The sequence below is a fragment of the Panthera leo genome, chromosome A1 (genome assembly GCF_018350215.1).
Source record: "Panthera leo isolate Ple1 chromosome A1, P.leo_Ple1_pat1.1, whole genome shotgun sequence".
Lineage (NCBI taxonomy): Eukaryota > Metazoa > Chordata > Mammalia > Carnivora > Felidae > Panthera > Panthera leo.
This window is the reverse complement of record NC_056679.1, coordinates 189143508-189153694: the sequence shown is the minus strand read 5'-3', so window position 1 is coordinate 189153694 and position 10187 is coordinate 189143508. Positions and strand designations below refer to the sequence as shown.

At 40.8% G+C, this 10187-nt stretch overlaps 1 long non-coding RNA gene across 3 annotated transcripts in view; it reads left to right on the top strand.

Moving 5' to 3' along the window:
- The first annotated feature begins 3038 nt into the window (after positions 1 to 3038).
- LOC122225296 overlaps positions 3039 to 10187 on the top strand; it is a 48984-nt gene continuing 41835 nt past the window's right edge. For all 3 annotated transcript variants that reach the window (XR_006205191.1, XR_006205189.1, XR_006205190.1), the window contains exons 1-2: positions 3039 to 3411; positions 4428 to 4507. This is a non-coding gene — a long non-coding RNA (uncharacterized LOC122225296). The remainder of the gene's footprint in view (positions 3412 to 4427; positions 4508 to 10187) is intronic.

The following is a 10187-nucleotide window of genomic DNA, read 5'->3' as shown; positions in this document are numbered from 1 at the left end:
TTTCTTTATCTTGTGCAAATGAGGCTAAGTAAGTAAGGAGAAAAATTAGGTCTGTGATTCACAAAAAGTATTGCATTGCAGAGCGGGGAGGAGTCCAACCTCCTAACAATGTAGATTTTCCAACTCCCCAGCATGTTTCAGCTGCACATTGCGTTCTGGTCAGCCATGGCCAGAGAAGTAGGCATCATTTAGTATGCACTTGGTTACTGGAGTCCCAGCCTTACCCTTGTGGATTAGAGGGCAGTGTCTAGTAAAGAAGAATATTATGAACTGGATAAATACTTCAAAAGGTGTCAAATACAGTATTATCTTTACAAAAAGAAATGCCATAGGTGGAGAAAAAAGGAGCATTGATAAGGTCTCATCACCTATACTTCTCATCAATGAAACCTAACACTTCCTCTAAACCCTCCATCCACAATCTGATGTTCTGTGTGATGAAAATGAAACATTTGGATGAGGACAGAAAGAAATTAGGAGAAATATGGCAAGAGAAATGTGGGAAAGTGTTGGAACCTGCTTAGAAACAAAATGTTTGGAGCCTAAGTTGTCAAAAGAACAGAAGGTGGGAGAAACCTATCTTTTTATCCCAACTAGTACCATAAACTTTAGTGGGGATGGAGAACCTGACTTTGTTTGAACAGCTGGAGTAAGGAGTTAGTATAGTTCACTTGATCTGTCTGGGTGTGCCCCTCTGAAGAGTAATTAAACCTCTAGCATCAGAGAATGACTGGCCTGCTAAGGGCCTTAGTACTTGTTGACTTTACTCACTCACCTTACCAATGGACTAATGGGGAAACAGAGGCCTCAGGAGAGCCCCAAAATTTACCCATTTACCCAAAATGTCTTAGCTAGTTAGGGGTGAGGCAAGGATTAACTACAATATCTCCTGACTCTGGAGACAGTGAATGTTCTCCTTAGAAATAGACTTACCAGAAAGAGTCACAGTGAATTCCCACATCCTCATCCACTGCCAAGTGGACCCAACATACCCTCTTTTAAGACAGAAGGACATTCCCTTTCCAACTGTGACTCCCCACTCCCAACAAAGCCCACTCTAAATCAGATTGTGAGATAACCCCTGAACCTACAGATGGATTTCATTTTGGAAGAAAGCATCACACCCATAATGCTCACAACAAGATTACACTGAGGACTTTCTCCAATTCTGCCAGTCTGCTGTGTGGCTATTTATTATATCATCATATGTCATTTTGGATTGTTCTTTTTTCTTTTCTTTCATTCTTTTTTTCTTTTTCTGAAACAGTAAACCATATTATTTCAGACTAGTGAGACATGTCCATATGGACTAGTGATTATGATAAATTTGACCATGGCTTTAAAGAAAAGTGTTTTCATTATCTGAAAGTATACTCCATAACCCCAGTTAGGAGTTTATTTTTTATTTTTTTTAATTTATTTTTGACAGAGAGAGACAGAGCATGAGTGGGGGAGGGGCAGAGAGAGGGAGACACAGAATCTGAAGCAGGCTCCAGGCTCTGAGCTGTCAGCACAGAGCCCGATGTGGGGCTCGAACTCATGGACCGCAAGATCATGACCTGAGCCGAAGTCAGACGTTCAACCGACTGAGCCACCCAGGCGCCCCAACCCAGTTAGGAGTTTAAATTTCTTACAAGAAGTCCTTAAAGTATCTGCTTTAAGTAACATACATTCAATAATTTTGTGTGTGTGTGCTTGCTATATGTTGCTATGGTCGTTGTTGGAATTAAAAGGTGCAAGCAGTTAATTTCTGCCCTTAGGAAGTTTGCAGGAGAGTAGGGATAGAATAATTAGTTAATTAATATGATAGTTATTTGTAGGATACCAAAGTCTCTAAGATGGTTCCTAAATGGGTCTTTTTCATGCAGTTTATACATCTTCCAATCTTCTGCCTCAGAATTTTCTTCATGCTTCTAATGCCCTCAGCAAATCTTTTCAGTACAGAAAGCATAAAGGGCAAGATCTGCCTAGCTCCAGTTCCATAGATTGCAAATCCTGACTCAGTAACAAGGTTTGATGAGGTATTCCTTGCACACAGCAACCCCTTGCAGAGCACATAACCTTTCTTACACCAAAATAACAAATAAATGCATGTATTTGCTGATCTCATAAAGGCAACATATCTCATTGTCCTAATCTCTGCGAAAGACATGAGGGTGTGTCTTCCTTTGGCTTCATCTCTAAATCACCTCCAGCCCTGAAGTTCCAGCCTGTCCCCAGGCGGCAGGGTGAAGGGGCTCCTGTTATCTGGCTTTGCTGATATGCCAAGCTAATGGCATGAAGCTCTCTTGGCCGTCCAGAATGGAAGAAACAGAACACCAATTTAAATCATGAAAAAAGTCAGTGAATCTATCATCATTAATCTTGCTGTCAGTTTTAATTTTGGGGACATTACCTCACTCAACACCAGTTGAAAAGAGCTGCCAAAACCAATGATGTCATCATCACTAGCTGTGTCTGACCCTGCCTGCTGATTCTCAGAGCTCGGAGCAAGTTAATAAATCCCCTGGCACTTGGACACACAGTGGAGTTTTATTACAATGAAGGTATAACCCATGATGTTGTTTCAATTAAATGGCCTGAGAAAATACTTTCCTGTGTTTAGCAAAACTGTAAAACATAATTATCCTCATGCAGTTGGGTCTGGTCATTGTGCTGACGTGATGATTATATATTCTCTTCCCCACTCCCCCCACCTCTCTCTCTCCCTCTCTTTCTTGCTATCTCCCTCTCTCGTCTCTCTCGCTGTTTTGCTCTCTCTCTTTCGCACACACACACACACACACACACACACACACACGTGCAAGTGTCAGAGAGGAGTGGCAGGAATTCCAAACATGGCTCTAAAGACAGCTGAATATTCCACACAAATATCTTTTCTAGGTCACCACCTAGAGACCTGGCTCGTAGCTGCATAACTACATAGCTACACTGAGGCATCCAGGAACCTTTTGTGTGAGAAGCAGTTGAGGGAATTCTGGGGCTTGGCATTTGAAATCTTAGTGAGAGCGAAACACTGACTCTCTTAAAAAGGGGCTAATACACGGGGGAAAACCTGCAGACCAACAGCTGCTCACTCCAAACTTGGACCTCGTTGCTCTTCAAATATTTATGAATAATTTCCTTCGACATGTTTGCTAACTGTTAAGGATATTAGTTTTTGCTGGTTCTTACTCACGACCCATCTGAAGTACCCTGGCCTGAGCCTCTTGTGAAGTCATCCTGCTGAACAGGAGCCATTGTCTTAGGGGCATTGCCATGGCGTCGGCACACGGGGGCCATAAACACAGGCCTTGGCGGATCCCTGCCATTTCAGCTGGAGGGGCACTGGGCTGTAAGGTGAGAAGGCTCCTTCTTTCCAGCCCAGTTTTCTTTGAAGCAATGCAGCAAGTTTAGAGGACATTATACTTGGTACATGATGTAGAAAAGCAATGTTTTCAAACACTATTTGGCAGTGATTATCTCCATTCTTAAGCGCTTCCTATATGATATTATGCATGTGTGACTGCATGAATGTAAACATACACACGCACACACACATTTTAAGGTTTTCGAGTGAAATGAGCTTTGGTAAACAGCAGAAACCTGGCCTAGTCTCCACGACTCCTCTCCCCCTGACTTATTCCAAGTGACTCCTCCTAAACTCTTCTCCCCCTCCCCCAGCAAGCTCCCATAAATGGCCCTCATCAATCATGCCAAATGATACAGTTGGCTTTGCACAGAGCACAAATGAGGATGAAGGGAAGACCCCCAAGCTCATTTTTCATGCCCATCTCAAATCGGAACTGATCCTAGGTCTCCAGGGGTGAGTGAACAGTACACAAATTCACTGTCCCTTTTGCCCTCCCTGATGGAGGCCCTTGGAGATTCTTCATTATTATTTTTAATAGTCTAATATAAAGTATATCCATTCACAAGATACACTGCCTGATTTGAGAATCCATAACTGCATCCTGTTAACAATTCCTACTGTTTATGGAGTTTTGTCTTGACATGCTTGTTAAACCTCAATAAATATGTTTTTAATAACCATATGGTATTTAACATATAATAACTGTATTATTAGGTCTAAATTAAATTCTTGCTCATGACACTAACTTTAAAGTGTGACAGTCTTTTTCTGGCTAAAAAGGAATTCGAAATATCTACTGTGGGGACACTTCTTTTGGAAAGAACAGAATGGTTAAAAAGTATGTGTTTTGATGATATGATTAAAGCAAAATTACATTTTTTTAAAACTCATACATGAGGGATCTGAGTGGAAATAACCTACAGTGGAGTTGTAACTATACAGGAAATTGACTAGGTAAAGGATCACATTTAGAACTCAATTATTTCATGTGTGATGCTTATAAGTCTCTAAGGTATGCTAAGAGAGTGGCTGTGGCTTCTCTCTCCTTTTGTTCATGTTCCTTTGCGCTGCCCAGCATGAAGGTGTTAGACAGTGCTGATTCTGGGCAAAATAATGAAGGACAAAAATGAGGTTGCAATGCACTCCTCTTTACAAGTAACCTTTTACCCTTTTTATTGTTTTTTGTCACTTCACTCATTTTGTCCCTTGGTCATTCAGTTTCCCACATAAATGCCTGAAAAGGACTTATATGTCCTTTCATGCTCCAATGCTTTCCTTAACACTTTGACAATCGCCAATGTGGAGGGTGAATGGACAGAAAGAGGCTTGCAGACAAGTGGCTGGGGAGATGCCTGCCATGGTTGTATTTTGGCTTATGGAATCTGTTCAGGCAGGGAGGCTGCCCAAAGAGCTTTGGAGAAGTAAGAGGTGGAAGGTGAGTGTAAGTCTTAGCCTAGGAAGCACCTGCTCTAGGGGGCTGTGTGAATGCAGTGCAAGGGAGAGGAAGTTCCAGCCAGTAGTGACAGAAGTGAAAGACAGACCCTGAGGACAGAGGCCAGCTGCTGCAGGAATCAAAGGATCTGAGCTGATACCAGGAGAGGCTCGGTGAAGTGGGTGGCCTCTAAAACCTTAGTTGGGTAACGTTAAGCCCTGTGAACACAGAGGTCCCTTTAGTCTAGACAATGGTTCTGTGGTCCCTGACCAGCAGCTACAGCATCTCAGAGGAACTCATTGGAAATGCACATTCTCAGGCCCCACTTCAGCTCTACGGAACCCAAACTCCAAGTTTTATAAGTTTCTCAAGTGATTGAGTTGCAGGGCACCATTTAAGATCCTCTGTGCTAAAGTAGGCCTCCTCAACCTTAATAGTACTGACATTTGGGACCCGATAATTCTTTGTTGTAGGGGATTGTCCTCTGCATTTTAAAATATTTAGCAGCATCCCTGGTCTCTACCCACAAGAAGCCAATAGCACCCCATCCCTCCCCAGTTGTGAAAACAAAAAATGTCTCCAGGCACTGTCAAATGTCCTTGGGGGAGCAAAATCATTCCCCCTGGTTGAAAATCACTGCTCCAGAAGAAAGAACAGCATATGAAAAATCATGGCATTAGGAATCTCAGGGCATGTTTGAGAAATAACGGGTGTTCCAGCCCAATGAGCATTCTATGTACGAGTGTAGAAGAGTTGGAAAATAAGCTGTAGAGAGAGGCTAGAGCCTGAGTTTGGGAACCATCGAACACTGGGTAAGTTTGTTTGGACTTCATTCAGACAGCACTATGAGGTCACTCAAAGGTTTAGGTAGAGGGTGGCATAACTTAAATCTCTGCTTCGGGCTACATTAGATTTGAGCTATGGCTTTTAAGCTATTGTGAGAGATATATTTACATAATGATGGCTCAGGGCATATACATACACCTTCAGCAAAACTTTTAGAAACAAACAGTCTGACTTTTTCCCCCTGTTTTGTTCTATTTTGTTCTGTTCTATTCATTTTATTTTTAAAATGCTTATCATGTCATTCTACATGATTCCATATCCCACTAATGGGCATGGCCCACTGCTTGAAAAACACTGGGTTAGAAATTAAAGGCATTGGAAACAAGGCAGGGGAGAGGAATATTTCAATTATCCAGGAAAAAGATAATGCTACCCTGATACTAGGGTGGGAATGGGGCAGAAGGAAGAGCTGGAGGGGACATTTCAGATATAGAGACTTTAAGGAAGAAGAAGTCAGAAAAAAATGTCATAGATTTTTGTAATTACTATTAATTACTTTAGTGCAACCAACCTATCATATGCCTAAATGATAAAGTTGGGGAAGGTTGTTTTTGTTGTTATTTCTTTAATAATTTTTGGCAAGGAGGGGATAATGTTTCTACCTATGGGACTGAAGAGTTTGAGCTGCCTAGCACAGTAGAAATGTCCAGTAAACCACAGGAAAGGTAAGCTGTGGCACGGATGAAGGTCAGAGGTGGTGTCGTGGATTTATGAGTCATGCCCATGCAAGGCCTGGTGGATGAGGTCACCAGAAGAGAGAGAATGTGGTTTCTGAGACTAATAGCCTCTCCCTGTATATTGATATCTATCTGAGTAATAATATTCATTTCTAGTGTAATAAAGACCCACTCAGCAGATGGTATCACATCATAAATAAGTCAAGACAAACTCAAGATGTGATCCTTGCCCTTTGAGAGGCTATAATTTATTTAGGCCCCCCAGTTTGAGCTGAATCGTATTTTCATATTTATTGAGCACCAGCTATCAGCCACACACTATTCTAAGTGCAGAGAATAAAGCAATGGGCAAAATAAATATTCCTGCCAGCATAGAGCTTATTCTCTAGTAGAGGGATAAACAAATAAATGAAATATACATTATTTCAGATGGTGGTAAATGCTGTGGAGAAAAATAAAGCAGGAAAAGGGAATGGGTGCCAGATAAAGGAATTCCAACTTTAAATCAGGGATTCCTCTTGAAAAATTGGCAATTAAGCCCCCTGGGAGTCCCTGGTTTCTTGGGATGACTGACATGACTAGGGATAAAAGCATAATGAAACTAGTCCTGATGGTTTCAAAGCAAAGCATGATAGAAGGCTGTGATGGACATGGTCAGGAGGCAGGGGGTGAGGATCTTACTAGGAGCACTCAGCTCTGGGCTCCTCTCTTCATTCTTGCTTTGGAGGCATAGAGGCCACGGAAGGGATCCCCCCAACATTAATTCCTAACTTCTTCATCATACTACACTCCCGTTTATTAACTCTTCATCCCCAAAGCTCCTTTCCATCTTGGTTTTCATCTAGAAGTCACAAGACTCTCTGAACATGGGCATCTCAGAATTTAATCACATGACCAGTGAGAGACACTGGTTTTTGTTCTAGATGTGTCCACTCATAGCTGACTATGGAACATTGGTTCTATAGGATAAGAGCTATTACCTGAAAATAAGATTTTATGGTCAAATATGTTTTGGAAATGCTGGGCTAAACAAGTATAAACATGTTTATATTAAACAAGTATAATGGAATTCTTGACTATAAGACATCACAAAATCTTCAGTGTGCTATTGGGCATTGCAAATCTCCAAGAAGGAAACAGAGTTTGCACGATTTTCCAAACTTATTTGGTCATGGAAACCCTTTGTTAGGGAAAATCTCTCAGGGGACTAGGTATACACTTTGGGAAATAGTCAATTGGCTGTATTGTATGATGATGGGCAAATTACTTAGCCCTCCTGAATCTTACTCTCCTCATCCATAAAATGAGAATGTTGGCCTACTGCCCAAAGAATGTCAACGGTACCACAGGACTCTGTTGTTGGCCTTGAAGTTGTTCAGGATTTTATCAGTGACCTCAGTGAAGAGAAAAGAGATAATTATCACATCTGGAGATGACACAGGGTTGGGAAGGGTGACTAATAGGTCAGATGACAGAATCAAGACTTAAACTTATCTTGACATGTTAGAATGATAGGCCAAACTGATCTGCAGAAAATTTAATAAGGATGAATATATGTTCTGCTTTTAGTTTCATAAAATTGATTTTTAAAGTATAAGATGTGGGAGAGTAGGTTTGACAGCAGTTTATGTTTAAAAAGAGAGAGAGAGGGAGAGAGAGAGAGGGAGAGACCTGAAGATTTTGATTGATCACAAGCCCAAGATGAGACATCAGGGCATGTGGCTGCTCTAAAAATGAAACCAATGAGGCTTTATTAACAGAAATAATTCCATTCTGAAGGAACTGTGGGCCCCCCTGGGGCTGGATCTTCTGATTAGTTGCTCCCTGGAGCATTAATGTCTAACATTTTTTGAGTGTCTGTTAAATGTTTGTCAGTGTATCATACATGTTGTATGTGTCATCTGCTTTGGACACACAATAGACACATGAAGCGCTATTATTATAATAACCATTTCCATTCTACACGTGTGGACACTGAGATTCAGAGATCACACCAAAAGTGAGTTATGGAGCCTGGATTTGAAAGGAAGTGGACTACATCCAGAATTTGAGTTATTCTGGTTTATACTAGGTTTATACTAGGATGGCCAGAGATCTGGGAATCATAAAATTTGAGGGAATAAATGATGTTGTTTAAAAGGATGAAAGAGCCAAAAAATGGGCACAATCTCCTAACATACAAAAGCTCTTCAATTGAAGAGGCATCAACTCTTACTATACTACTTTATTGGATGGACTTAGAAATGGCTGGTGGAAGTCACAGAGAGAAAGATTTCAATTCAATATAAGGAAAGACTGTTTAAGGGTTAGAGTAATCCAAACTGGATTGAGAAACCTCCTTAAATAGCATTCTCTGTCTCTGTCTCTGTCTGTCTGTCCCTCCTCTTCCCTCCTTCCCTCTCTCTCCAAGTGGTGGCTACATAATCACAGGTTCCAATTCTTGGTAAAATGTTGAACTGCATTAACTGGTCTAGTAATTAACTACTCCAATAACTCAATCTGTATATGATGCTTGAGAAACTTAGGGATGCACAAAATAATGTGACACAGTCCCTCCTTTCAAAGAACTTCTTATCAAGTCAGGGAAAGAGACATGTAAACAAATAAAAGGTGATCCTGGACCTACAGTGGCTTAACTTGTGAGCTCTGCTTTCATGACCCTTTTTAGCCTAAATAACACCTTCTCAGAAACTACCAAAAATTGTGTGTGGGGTACAATGGCTGCCAATGACAGTCTTTTGACAGTTAATGGTGGTCAGGGTCTAAGGCAATTCAGGGCACACTAGTTGAAACGGAAGAGCCAGAGATCACTGGTGAAGGGCTGGGGTTAAAGGGGAGGGAGAAATGGAAGCAGAAGCATTAACCGGTGTGCTTTCAGAAGCATTAACACATATTGAAATGTACGGTTTTTGAGAATGATGATTCTAGTTGTGAACACCATGCAGGTCATGGCAGCAAAGAGGAGTATCTCATAGGAGAGTAACCAGGAAAGGAAAGTTTCTCCCATCCAAGCTCATTGGATTCTTGTTTTGAGGAGCTTCAACCATTCTAACCCCTGATGAAACTTTTCCTCAAAAGAACTTTTCGAACATAGCCTTTGTGTTCAGTGTTCTATTTTTATGTAATGAATGCTTCGCAAAATCATTTTTGCAACTCATTTATTTTATATTAGGTTTGGAATTTTTATAGATTTATGGAGTAAGGCAACTCCTGTAACTGAAACATATGTAGGATATGATGGGGACACCAGGGAGGAGATGACCTACTGCCACCAGAGGGGTTGGGTGGTCAGAGAGGGTTCATGGTGAGATGCTACTTGAAATACCAGTAGGAATTGTTTAGGCAGAGTAGAGAAGGAAGAACAAATACTAGCAGGGGAAGTAATGAGATCAATATCACAAAGGCCCACAATAGTATGGCTGCATTTTTCAGATTATTCTATGACTAGATCATTGTTTAACAGAATTATGAGATAGCTATTACCTAAGGCATACAGAATGATTTTAAGTGAGTGGCACAAACTTATGGCATCAAATAAGACTTTATCTAATAATGAAGAATTATTTCTTTATGATTTGTTTTAATCCTTCTGATTATGTCAAGGAGAAAGTCTTAGATTCATGCATGCATGCATGCTCACATAGCATTTTAACAAAGAGAGAGCAGGTCCCAAGTTTACCTTTCTGTGCCTCAGTTGTCTCATCTATAACATGGTGGTGACAAGGTGAAAATAAGTACTATTTCATAGAGTTGTGAAATTAAGTGAAATATTCTATGTTTATAAAGCATGCAGAAGAAGGCCTGGTAACATACTAAGGTCTCAATAAATACTACATGTTATTTTTGTTTTTGTTGCTATTGTCTTCCAAGATAAGCAACA